The sequence below is a fragment of the Zophobas morio genome, unplaced genomic scaffold (assembly GCF_036711695.1).
Source record: "Zophobas morio isolate AGI-343-1 ecotype UQ-CSIRO unplaced genomic scaffold, CSIRO_AGI_Zmor_V1 ptg000006l, whole genome shotgun sequence".
In the NCBI taxonomy this organism is placed as follows: domain Eukaryota; kingdom Metazoa; phylum Arthropoda; class Insecta; order Coleoptera; family Tenebrionidae; genus Zophobas; species Zophobas morio.
The window spans coordinates 10,111,284-10,125,732 of NW_026972111.1; the positions used below are offsets into that span (position 1 = coordinate 10,111,284).

The following is a 14,449-nucleotide window of genomic DNA, read 5'->3' on the forward strand; positions in this document are numbered from 1 at the left end:
CCCACTCTTCTTAGAAATGGCAATTTCGACCTTTGTGACAGCCTATTTCCATATCTTCCAACTTCTTTTTTCACTTTTCTAAGATTACTAAAAGGGTTGGTAAAAGACAACAACTTTGCTCTATTGCTTTGATGGGTTTATCTCTTCTGAAACAGTTTTCCGGCCATAAATTGAATGATTTGTCTATATAGCTATTACTAATGCTTACGGAAGTGCTCTTTATTTGCTTTTACTAAGTACTTCCAAACGCGTATTAATAAGAACGTTACTATACGCCTTCTCCAGGTCCATGAAGAGTTACAAAAAAAAATGAAAATGCTTAAAATTTGGTGCAAAGTAACAACGTGGACGATCTAACTAAAATTATACTTATTTTGTTGTACGTCAGACAGTTTTTCACATACTTCCTTGGTAAATTTAGAACGAAAGATGCGTAAAAATGTCACCCCCGACAAGCTACAATTCACTCCAGTTCCATTATTTCGCTATGAAAATCTGTATCATCACCGTCATTTTCAAACTCAGATTCTGAATCAGGTTTACCTAGCGAAATAATGAAAGCAGGTATAGATTCGTACGAAAGATTTCCCATATTTTTTTCCCAATTTGCCAAAATAAGTTTTTCACAATGTTTACAAAAATTTTGCCACATGCTTGGAGTACATTTAGAAAGCGCCTCAAGTCATAAATTCTCCACCCTATTTTTTAATAAAGGTTGAGAATTTATATGCTTGTTGTAACAGTTCCTACAAAATCCCCACGCCATTTCAATTGGATTATATTGACAATGGTACGGAAGTAATCTAAGTACTTCATGGCTACTTTCTCTTAATGTCTCGTCTACCAAATATCTTTTGTTTTCTTTTGTTTCTGAAGGGTTTAATTAAATCTCACTGTTTCTTCGAAATTTTTTTGTCAAATTCAACACAATGTTTAAAGAGCCATTCCTGAATTTCACATTTTTTACTAGAAAAAGTGGGTAGTTTATCTAACTGAACCGAATGATACGGTGTATTGTCTAAAACCACCACACATATTTGGTTCAACTTTGCCAAAGTAGGAATGAGCTGATTAACCACCCAATTTTGGAAAAATGTCCCGTCCATCGTTTTATGATAGTCTCTATCGTTATTTTTTTAATTTAAAAGATTGTTACAACCATCCAAGAACCCCGTTGAACAGCCCGCATGGAGAATAGTAAACCTTGATCCTTCACTTTTAATTTTGGTGGGATTGCTTTTTAGATCAGTATCGTGCACCCAGCGACGAATGGACGAACCATTTTGATAGATTCATGTTTCATCCAAATACACGAAAGTCAAATTTTCACAAGAATTTAGAAACTGTAAATATGTTCTCAAAAAAGTAATTTTGGCTGCAACGACATGTTTTTGTCCACATAGAATTTTGCAACCATTTACTTCCCTGTGTTTTATAACCCATTGACTTAAGAATTTTATATAATGTGGTTCGCCCCCCTTTAAATTCCAACTGTTCCCTAGAATATGCCAAAAGAGTATCTAGACTGAAATATATACGTTTTTTTCATTAAGTTGCCAAATTTGTCGTTGCAGGTCTTTCCGGAACATATAATTTGTAAATAAATCCGTTGGTTTTCGCTTACGAGATAGTGATGTTTTTAAATTTTGATCCCTTGTTGATACAATTTTCGTTACAGTTGATGTTCCCACCTATGAGAAAAAAATTAAAAAATATTTTACAGCGTATTTTTACATTACAGAAAATATGTTCGAGACCCTCATAGTTAGTTCTTCCAAAGAAAAATCGGGCCTGTCTTTTCGAAACTGCAAAAAACATCTTTTTATTGCAATTTTTTGTTGCAGTAAAACTATTTTAGGCATTTTCTTTTTAAATAATGTCGCAATGATCTGTGAATCTGTCACAATGACAAATTATCTATGCTGACAAAATTAAAACATTTGTTTGTCGAATAATTCTGATCTAATAAATGAAGTAGAAAAGTGGCAATCCAGCTCGAAGCAAATGTCAATCAGACTACTGACAGACAAAAAATTAAATCATCAAATCAGTTTATCCAACTTAATTAAAAAATATCAAAGCCTACTTTACTATATAAAGATCGTGAATGGATAATACAGGCGAAGAAATACAGGTTCTTTGAAAAATCATGAAATTTAATTTTGTGAATTTTATTTTTTTATTGTAATCCTTATACGTTTAATTAAAGATATGTATGCAATGTTAAAGTAAATGTAAAGAAGTGTGTGACGAGTTTGTTTCCATTGATGACGTTATCAACATTTTTGTGAGTACAGATATATCAATTTAGATAGAAACAGTATTATAGTATAACAGTATACCATTCTCAAATTTTAAGGAAAATGGATTGAATCGTTCTTGATTTAATCAATAAAATAAACTGACTCATTCATTAATTTTTTTATTCAACCCTGTATAATTAATTTTAAAAATTATACACTGATAAACAACAAGCGCAAAGTCATAATATTCTGTATATTTGAGCGAGGATAATTTCTTAAAATTTGAGTTGACGTAATTAAATTTTTGTTAGTGGATAAACTGATAAATCTTCATTAACGATTTACCATGATTATGATAACCTGAAAACGTTTACAAGATTTAAGAAGATTCGATTTTACAGGTTCAAAGTTACATTGCAAAATGCTGCTATACAATTTTCATATTTTTTTAAATCTGGATGTTTAGGTCAAGTAGAACGGATTTATGAACAACCTCACGAGTTTTCGACTACGTAATTTTATAAAATTTGTACTAGGCAAAATTTTAAGAACATGTCATTGGTGGAGATGATTAGACAAATTTTGTTTAGCGTTTTACGACCTACCCGATATTCCTTAAATACATCTACAATTTGACAACAGTTAGTGCAGTAGTTTTGGAGATTAGTTGCCTCGTAAAAATCGACGTACAGCCGACATACAGAGAACAGCCAGATGGAAACAGGATACCTATTTCTTCGTACTATGGAAGCGATGACACGGTGATGCTGTTAGGGATACCCTCAGCGTACCCGTCCGAAGACTTAAGACTAGTTAGGACAGTCGAGAAAACATGAAAGTAGTTATTCGCCGGATGGATCTTATTACAATACTTCCTTAGCCTACCCTCGGGAAGTAAAAACAGGAAGCAAATTTAATTCTGAAAAGAGTCCGCATCTTATTCTATCATTTAAAATTACTAGATGAAATCCAATAGCAATAAAAATTTATAAATTTATTTAACAGTAAGAACAACTTTCAACGCTAGATAAAACTATCTTTCAGCTGAAATATTTCCCTTTGCATGCGGGTCGCAGATCAACAACAATAACATTTAAAATTTAAAGTTCTTTTATAATGATGAACAAATGAAAAAGAGGTGTGTTCGATAAGCGGAGATCTAGGAATTGCTTATTCACCAAAGCAAAGTAATCAGCCATTATCTGTATAACGATACGTGGTCAACTGCTACAAAATACAATATTAAGAGCTTGTGTGGGAAAAATTGTAAAGTCTACGCATTCTTCGTCAACACAGACGTCATTCGATCATTTCCGGGACATGTCGCTCTCACTAATACACTCGATACTAGATTGTTATTTTTGGTTTTAATTTTTTTTTGGAATGAATTAATCTCCTAAAATCGAAGAAATTGATGTGTATAACATCTAGTTTTTATAAATTCTTATAAAATAGTTAATTTGGTAAAATAGGATTTAATTTTATCCGGGGAGACACCTTTTGATCTGCGCTGGGTGAATAATTAAACAAAATTAATTTATTAATAAGTCATACCTTATGACCAGCTGTTTGAAAAAAATATTTTCTTTGCTTACTTACGAAAACATTTATCTAATGTTGTTTAGACATAACATTTCTCACTTTTGATACATTCTAACAAGTCAGATAGGTGTCGTTAAACAAATTATAAAATGTTAATTTATCCTGCAAATAGTATATATTTAACTGCTGCAACGCTTACATATTAAAATTAAAAATAGTATTCTGTTTCCGGAACTACGAGAAAATTGGATATTTAAGGATTTTTTATTTAATTAGTCAAGTTAATTGAGTCAAATATTCAATTAACAAATTTTTACGATGCCATCCTTAAATTTTTAAAGGACAAATAAATAATACTTAATAATTGTTTTATTTATTAAATTTAATGCATGTGAGGCAAGTGTCAAAAATTCAGAAATCTTTTAAAGAATCTAAGATACTGTGAAATTTGTTTTTATAAATGGATAAATCTTTTAGAAAAAATCTGACCAACTATAAACCGTTCTATTAGATATTATCTTTACAAATTATGTAACAACATTTATAACAACATTATTATTAGATTTATTATCATTAATACTTAGCGGCGCTATGCTATTCCATGTAATGTTTTACCCACTGTTAATTTTGAGCATTTTCATACTCAAAAGCGTCGTTCTGGGTAATATTATGAATTAATATAATTTACTGATGTTAAATTTTGGTCGTTAACTGAAAGAAAAGTATCATTTTAAGTTGTAGGTTAATCTGCCAAAAAAGAAATATTAATATTATTTTTCTAGCAGAAAACGGTTTAATATTTGTAATTTCTATATTGACTTATCGCTAAAAGTAGCAAACAATGTTACTTTCGAGAACCCTCTACTCCTCGAATGTACCTATCGTTCTGTGCAATTGTTGGCAGAGATTTTAAGAGATTTTGTATTTAGCAAGTGTTAGTCCTTGCTTCGACGAGTATGAACTGCTAGAAAATTAAAGCATTACTAATAACAATAACTTTTGGCAATTGGCAAAAATAATAAAACTTTCAGATAATATAATTATTCAGGAACCCCAACAAATCTGACGTTATGCTTGACTTATCTAAAATCTTTTTTAAAAGATCTAAGCTAGTCACATAAATTAATCCTTATTATATTTTACTTATTATATTTTTACTTCCTAAGCGTAAGCAAAGGAAGTACTGTAATCGAGTCCGTCGGCCGACTCTCTACTTTTACGTTTTCTTGACTTTACATGACCCCTTGAGTGCGAGAAATAGGTCCCCCGTTTCCGTCTGTCTGCCGTTCCGTATTTTTATTATTATATTATATTATATTATTTCCGAAAATACTAGACCGATTGTTGTCAAATTTTGTATTTATATTAGAAATATCATGTAGATGGTAAAACGCTAACCAAAATTTGTCTAATCATCCGCACCAATGTGATGACGTCATTTCAAAATTATACATAGTAAATGGGTTTTAAATTGTATAAAATAACATAGTGCTACACATGTAGCTTATGACTCCGTGATGAGTTTTTACCGGAAACGTCCAGATTTTTGGAAAAAAAATCAAAATTATGAAACAACATTTTGCAATTTAATTTGGAATCTGCAAAACCAAATCCTTTGAAATCTTGCAGATAGTTTACAATTGTGATAAGCATGATCAATTTTTGATCAAAATATATTTACTTACACGCTCCAAAAAATTGATGACGTCAGTTCAAAAGCTTGCCGAATAAATTCTATCTAAAATGCACAAAATATAATGAGTCTGTACTTGTGATTTATTATTTCATTCATATTTTTTGGATTTGCGTATACAGGATGACTCAAAAAAATTAATGAATGTGTGAATTTATTTTATTGATTTAATCAGGTGCTACAAAACCGAATGCTTTGAGATCTTGGAGACGTTTTAAAGTTATCATAAGCATGGTATATTTTTGATCAAAATGAATTTGCTCATCCCTCCTAAAAAATTGATGACACCATCCCAAAATTTTGCTGAAGGAATCCTATCTTAAATGTGCAAAATATGATGAGTCTGTATTTGTGATTTATCACTGCATTAATATTTTTAGATTTGCTTATACGGGGTGCCTGAAAAAAATTAATGATTGAGGCAATTTATTTTATTGATTGAATCAAGAGTTGCAAAACTGAATACTTTAAAATCTTGACGTTTTGAAGTTACTGTAGGCATGGTAAATTTTTAATCAAGATATATCTGTTTATCAACCTCAAAAAATTGATTACGTCATCTTAAAATTTTTCCGAATAAATTCTTTCGAAAATGTGCAAAATATGATCAGACTATACTTGTAACTTATTGCATTCATATTTTGTAGATTTTCTTAAACAGGTGACTCAAAGAAATTAATGAATCAGTTAATTTATTATTCATCAAATGAAGAACGAGCCACCCTATTTTCTCGAAAATGTAAGAACACGCCCGTCTTTATAACAATAAAATAATGATAAGGTAAGAATTATAATAATAACATTCAAAGTATTTTGTTCAATTGAGGCTTATGAATAATTTTAGTCGTCAGTTCTGAGGCGATAAACTTATTCAAATCAAACAAATGTCTACGTGACATTCTTCCGATGTATAAACATTAACATTTTTAATACTACGAATATTGCAGAGAAAGGTATATTCCCGTTGATAATGTGCTGTAAATATATATTTTGCACTCATGAACTTTTTTTATGACTTTTTCACATTCACCAGGATGCGGGAGGTCGAACTTCCGGCACACGTGCTTTTTGCTTTCCGTTGCCATGGTAATCTTAAAATAGCCCGGAAACATCAAATAATTGCTAAGTGTTTACGGCGTCGTCAAAGTCGTTGTTTATAAAATTATAAATAAGTCACAGTTAATCTCTTCGGTTCAAAAATTTTTATTCGTCGCTCGACAAATATTTTGTGTGTTTTCGGTGTTTTGGAAATACACTTTCTATAAAATAAAAAATGTTCGAAAAATTATAAAATTTAATATTGCGAATTTTATTTTTACTTTCTGACCCTAAGCAAAGAAATTATTGTAATCGAGTCAATCGGAGGGCGACTGGCGACTTCTATGTTTTCTCGACATTTCATGACCCATAGAGTATGAAAAATTAGGTTTTGTGGCTCAGTCTGTGGACCGTCCGTTCAGATTTTTATTGGGCAGATAATCTCCAAACCTACCGGACCGATTGTATTTTATATGTATGCTAAGAATATCCGTGTATATCGTAAAACGCTAACCAAAATTTGCCCAATATCCCTATTAATGTCATAACATCACAAAAATGTTTATAATAAATTTTATAAAATAGCATACTCTTGTATTTGTTTTATTGAATACAAATTCCCAGAATCTAATTTTTTAATTTTTCAAAGAAGGGGATTTGTGGCACTGCACTTCGGGGGCGAAGGAAGTCCTGTCGAAACATATATCTAATAGTACTATATTGCTAACTGGCCCCAAAAGATTCCGAAAACATAACGGCAGAGCAATATATCGGACCTATCTGTCTCTCTGTGGTACTAAACAGTACTGTGCATGCACTCGTACTTGGTTGATTTGTAGTCGATAGCGTGACTGGATGCGTTTTGACATTTCGTACTTTCGCTTCTATTTTGTCTACATGCGCACAGACCCTCGGTACTCTTATAGACAGAAACAACATCTTCTGTCTCTCTCTGTCCGTGAACACCGTTTCCATGTTACTTCTGAAGAGTTAGCAATATAGTAGTATTAGATATATGTGTCGAAATGACTTTTGACGAATTCTTTTTCATTATTAAAGTATTTGTGCAAGGGACTTTTTCGCTTATAAAAACCCGTCGTTATGGTCATAACCATATCGCGCGGTGTACTGTATACCCTAAACACCGATTCTTTACACTTTTATAAAAATAACGGAGCCAATTCAAAAATTCGACCTTATCCTGTCACACATGGAAGTAGGTGTTGACGTTACCTTTAACTTCAGTAATCGACCACATAACCTAACTTATTAGAACATCTGTTGTTTATAACTCTAACAACTTAGTACATATGCGCAAAGTAAAATTTGTATTTCTTTAATTACAGTAAAATGGGCTGCTTATATGATTATAAGTAGTTATAACGAACAATACCCTTGCGCAAACACTCTAATATTTAGCTGCGTTATGCTATTCCATATAATGTTATACATACTTAATACCCACTGTTACTTTCGAGCATCCCCTGATACTCAAAATTCTCGTTCTGAATAACATTATGAGTTGCTAATTCACTGATATTAAAAATTTAGGTTCCCAATTGAAAGAAAAATGACATTTTAACTGGTTGGTTATATCTGCCGAAAATGTTAATATTATTTTTCGAGCAGAAAACGTTATATTATTTTTAATTTCTATATTGACTTATCGCTATAAGTAGCAAACAGTGTTACTTTCGAGCACACTCTGCTCCTCGATAATATCTTTCGGTACACGTGTTGGCAGAGACTTTGTGAAATTTTATATTTAGCAGTTATTTAAATAAATTTGTATTTTTAAAACGGAGATTATGACAAATAACTTTTCTTAGCGAGTTTGGACTAAAATTTTTTTAAAAACCAAAGCGTTTGACAAGTATCATATATAGCATTCCTAATAACAATAACTTTTGGCAATCGGTAAAAATCTGTGCATTCTTTCCACTTCTGGAATAGAACTCTTAGATAATATAATTATTCTGGAACCCTAACACATCTGGCGTTATCCTTGATTTATCTAAAATCTTTTTTAAAAGATCTGGACACATAAATTAATCATTTCTTTAGATTTCATCTTTACAATATATCTAACAATATTTATAACATAATATTCTTATTATATGTATTTATTTTCATTAATATTTAGCTGCGTTATACAATTACACGTAACGTTATACCCACTGTTACTTTCGAGCATTCTCTGATACTCAAAAGTCTCGTTCTGACTAACATTATGAGTTGCTAATTCACTGATATTCAATTTTGGTCTCTAATTGAAAGAAAAATTACATTTCAATTTATTGGTTATATCTTATATCGAGCGAGCAATATAATTTGTAATCGAGTCATTTCTTGATTTTCATTTGTTTCGGAGAAGTCACGTCGATGATTGATCCACATAGTTCATAACTTCATAATTAAATTGACCGTCGTCTTCGTTGATTCACTATTAAAGTCTCCCCAATCCCTTAAATGTGACATGTGAGGGCGCATACGTCGGGAGGGAAAGGAATCTGTAATGTCAGCTAAATGTCTGTCATGGTCTGACTTTTTGACACAATGACATCATGTATTTCGGTTTTTACTAGAAAAAGAGGCAAAATGTCGGTACCGGTGCCAAAATCACAACGCCATGGGCGTGGATCGTCTTCAAAGGGATATGCAGTAGGAAAATTTTTCTTTGAGGTGTTTACATTGTTATCGGAATGTGTCTCAGGAATTATGAAGCTGCATTCTGGATCACGTTTATTACTTGCTGGGCAGCTTGAAGAAGTAGGAACAGGTAGCGGTGACTTGGAACCATGGAGGAACAAAGTAGGAACAGAGCCGGGTTTAAGTCTTTTATTTAAATAATAACAACTTCTCTCAAAAGTATAAATTATTGGCAATATTATCATGAAATGGTTTTAATGCCTATACATTCCCTGAGGTAAAAGATTCATGTTTGGGTACCTACTTGTAGCATTAAAAACCTTTTTGCACCACAACCTTTTGTTCACAGTGTTTGAAGGGAATCTGTGCATTATTTTGTGGTCTCTAGGATCCTTGATTACTCCACAAGCAGGCACAGAGCAATATTTTTTGGACATTTTGCTAATATCAATTCAAGCACAAACTGTTTTGGCGCGTAACAAAACGGATTAATTAAAGGTTCCTGTAACTCCCGAAGGGGGTGACATCTTTTAATATTTTCCCTTTTGACAAGTCGGACGATTGTAACCAATTGGAGAGACTTTAATAGTGAATCAACGAAGACGACGAAATTGACAGATCGAAAGAAAAAAATGGCGTGAACTCAGAACGGAATTTAAATAATGAATTAATCAATAATTAACCATTTAAATGTTCAGATTTTTGATTTAGTAAGACTCATCTTCTTTGTTTTGAACGTATCCTGAAATGTGGGGGCCAATTCGGTGAATATAATTCCATCAAGTCTGACCACAGTAAAGGAATCGACTTTTAAATCGATGATGGTTTGCTTTCACCTTAATGAGGTAAATCGACTTGTGCAAACACATTTTTCAGCCAAAAACAAACCAAAATTTTGAATTTTCATCATTTACTTTTTAATAAAAAAAAATTACACTTAAATTCACAATTAATTTCCATTAGAGCATTAAACACTTTATTTAAAGTCCCCATTCACAATAAATGCTGAAAATGTTCCCCATTTTCTTGTAAACACAGCAAAACTCTTCTTCGAACTGCATCAATGACATTGTTCAACATAACCTCATTGTTGTTTATTTCGTTGATTTTTTCGGTTATTCTGTTCCTTAAATCTTCCAAATCATTAACAGGAGTACAATAAATTGTGTTCTTTAAATGCGGCCAGAGAAAAAAATCAGCAGGTGTAAGATCACATGATCTTGGAGGCCAGATATGTTCAGTATTTCGACTAATAACTCTTTGGTCAAAAAACTCTCGTAATGTCGCTATTGTTATTTGAGCAGTATGTGCTGTGGCACCGTCTTGTTGGAAAAAACCAAAAGCTAATTCATCATCATGGAGTTCTCTTATGAATGGCCCCAAAATTTCTTCCAAATATCGAATGGCTGTTAAATTGCCTAAAAAATGATAAGTTGAAGAAGAAAGTTAAAACTTTAGTTTTCATTTTCTTACCATTAAAAAAGAATGGGCCTATGATGCGTCTTCGGCTAATTGCAGCCCAAACACCAATTTTTTGTGCATGAAGTGGGGCCTCAACATAGAATGGTGGTTTCTCTTGGTTCCACATTCGCATATTTTGGGAATTAACATAACCACTCAAGTGGAACCAAGCTTCATCCGTAAAAAATGTCTTCTCTAGCAGTTCATCATCAAATGTGTTCAAAAATTACTCACAGTATTCACGTCTGATTGGGAAATCCCCGTGATGTAATTCCTGCACACATTGTAATCGATAAGCAAATAATCCCAAGTCTTTTTTCAATATTGTTCGGCAAGTGCCATACGACAAGTCCACTTGTTGTTGCAAATGACGAACAGACGTAATTGGGACTTCGTCCATGATTGCTCGAACATTTTCAATATTTTCAGGAGTTCTCTTGTTTTTTGTTCTGCCAGTTCCTGGTTTTCTTTGCAAAGACCCAGTTTCTCTGAACTGTCCCACACTACGCTTTAAAGCATTGCAAAAATTAGCATAATCCACAATATTGTTTGGAAATTGCTCTTTAAATTCGGTCCACGTGTCAGGAATTGAATATTGCCATTGTCCGTCGATTTTTTGACCATTTCGAAAGTAAGACTCAATCATAAAAGTCTTATGTTCCAATGTAAAAGCCATTTTTCATCAAGTTCTTGAATTTGTTGAAAATTTAAGCCAAAAAACGGCCCAAAATGAAAACAAGTTAGTTCTGAAAAGAACTGTTTTTTTAAGAGGATTTTCACTACGAAACACAACAAAAGCAAAAAATTGTTCGTTACGGCCTTTCAGTTACTTAAAGAATTCAGAAAAAGACACAATTCAGTTCGAAAACACTTGGAAAACACAATCAACTTAACCTCAAACGTAACGAACAGTTGAACAGTGGTTCAAGTTACATCCAATATCGGTCAAGGTCTTACTGCAAATACCACAGGCGAATACATATTCAAATCATGTAACAAATAGGGATGAATTTTAAAAACTGCAGAATTGCAAAACTAAACGACTCAGTACAATTTAAAATTTTTAGCATTAATTTTAATAAAATTTCCAAAGCCCATTAATGCAGCTAAACGGCGGAACTGTAGACATCATTAATCATCAGAATTTGGTAAGACACACGTACCTTGTTCAAATGTTATTTCAAATGTAACTCGATTACAAATTATATTGCTCGCTCGATATCTGTCGAAAGCTAAATATTAATATTATTTTTCGAGCAATAAACGCTTTAGTATTTTTAATTTCTACACTGATTTATCGGTCTCTTAGTAGCAAACAATGTTACTTTCGAGCACGCTTTACTCTTCGAAAGTATCGTTCTGTACACGCACTGGCAGAGATGTTAAGAAATTTTGTTTTTTGCAGATACTTAAGGAAATTTGTGTGTGCAATACATGGATCGGTAAATAATTTTCCTTAGCGAGATTAGACTCAGATTATTCTGGAACCCTAACAAATCTGACGCTATGCTTGATTTATCTGAAATCTTTTTTAAAAGATCTCTGGTCACATAAATTATTCGCTCGTTTAGACCTCATCCTTTCAATTCATCTAACAATATTTATAACATCACATTCTTATTATATTTATTTTCATTAATATTTAGCTGCGTTATGCTATTCCATGTAACGTTATAACCATTGTTACTTTCGAGCATTCCTTGATACTCAAAAGTGTCGTTCTGAGTAACATTAGAAATTGAGGCAATGGATGGGATAACCACCTAACTCAAAATAGCTCACTTTACAATAAACACAAAAAACTGTTAATTTGTTTTATACGTAACTTATCAGTGTTATTTTAAGTGGACATTGTGGGGGAAAAAATTAACAATATTTTCAAATAATCATTGTTTTATATTTAACAGTAGCCGTTAAATAAAAAAATAAAATAGGAGTATTACTTTACTTTAGGTCGTTATTCCGTATATTACTTATTTTTTAATACAAACACGGCTATTAAGGTTTCAAACATTTTAGATAAGGTTTTCAGTACAATTTTAATAATGTTAAACAAACCTAAATAAAATATGAACACAATAGTACTTCCTAAGATACGACTGATTTTGGCAAATGACATATCCTCTAAGAAAGCAGGGGGGGGGGGGATAAGACTGAATTTGCCAAATGGTATACTCTTTAAGAAAATATAGAGTGGATGGGTGGGGCTAGTACTTGCTAGGATAAGACGATTTTGGCAAATAATATACCCTCTAAAAGAATAGAGGGTGGGCGAGGCTGGTACTTCCTAAAGTACGATTGATTTTGGCCAATGATATACTCTTTAAAAAAAAATAGAGGGCGGGTGGGCGGGGCTAGTACTTGTTAAGATAAGACCTTAGATCATATAATAAATAGATACCACCATGCCGTGTTCTTTCCCTAGCAGAGCCTGTGACGACATCCTCTTGTCACACATCTCTCTCGTGCATGGAGGGATTACAATGAAGCTATCCTTGCCTGATCACTATTTGAATTTTGCGCGCCTAAATTTTAGGAAGTATGTCTGAACTAACTTCGTACGAAAGATGTTGACAGCTTGATTTTATAAATAATTCACAGTAGATAATGAAAGGAATAGTAAATTATTGGGCAGCAATTGTGATCCTTTATGATTACATCACTTAAAATAGGATCTTTGTTCTAAATTCTAAAATTGTTTTCTGTACAACAACTCGAAAGAGAGGTTAGAAGAAACATCTGTCAAAAGCGATTTGTTGTGCTGGTGCGGTACAAGGATAGAAGTGAAATAGACATATACAGATGAAATGCATCTAACAAAGATGAAGATGTGGTGATCACACAAGGATAGCATTATACTACTCTTCTTGACGTAGAAAACGACAACAGATAGCTTCATGTCTAGTCACAGCTTTCAGTTTGAGTATTGGTATCTATTTATTATATGATCTAAGGATAAGACTGATTTTGGCAAACGATATGTTCTTACCTCTAGGGTATGGAGCAAAGTTTAGTAACGATTATATAAAATACATACCAACAAAATTAAATTACCATACATTAATTTCTAAGTATTCCTAACAATAAAACTCAATTTCGTATAAAGTTTTCTTTTTATTTTATTTAGACAATTGTAATTCGCGACGCTTTTGTTTCACAGGTTACTTGATCGAATGATGTCACAGCGTACCTGTTCTGCGGGCCTTCAATTAAGTATTTTATGCAATTTACGCAGTAACGACCTAATTCAAGTAGGGTGACTATTCCACTCATTTCTTGAAATTCGAACTAACAACTTAACTAAAAATTAACAGCAACTTATTCACCAGACCCGACATTAAGAAGTGGTTTACATAGCACCCTAAAAAAATCATAAAGAATATTTTTATGCAATTTACGAAATAATCACTGAAGGCTCTTCCTTACAGTCATTAAAATCTGCCGAAATACGGCAAAACGCCACTTCCAATATCATCCTTACTATAGCACTTGAAGACTTGTGCGACATATCTATTTGTTCGTGATACAAAAATCTTCATGGAAATAGTTTTTATATTGCATTAAAGGCTTCCGTTTTTTTAATAAAAAATAAAAACAGAAAAACTTATTTTTCTCTTTGAGCCAAAACTATAACGTATTTTGGCTTAAAAAAATCTGACAGTGTAGATAATATTATTGCTCACCTGGGGTTAATAATTATTTTTTCGTTAAACTATCCATCTTTTAGTTATTGTTGATTAAAGCAAGACCTAAAAAGGGCATTTTTTCTAAATGTAGGCAACCAAACATCTTCTTTCGTCAAGAAGGAGCCAAGAAAGTGTAT

At 32.3% G+C, this 14,449-nt stretch overlaps 1 protein-coding gene and 1 long non-coding RNA gene across 4 annotated transcripts in view; one reads left to right on the forward strand and one right to left on the reverse strand.

Annotated features, from left to right (window-relative positions):
• Positions 1–14,449, forward strand: part of LOC135123560 (putative nuclease HARBI1) — an 85,294-nt gene that overhangs the window by 50,631 nt on the left and 20,214 nt on the right. The gene's annotated exons all lie outside the window — the stretch shown is intronic.
• LOC135123079 (uncharacterized) lies at positions 10,059–11,604 on the reverse strand. Its single transcript, XR_010279536.1, has 2 exons — positions 10,639–11,604; positions 10,059–10,583 (listed from the first exon to the last, which is right to left on the reverse strand). It is a non-coding gene; the product is annotated as an uncharacterized LOC135123079 (long non-coding RNA).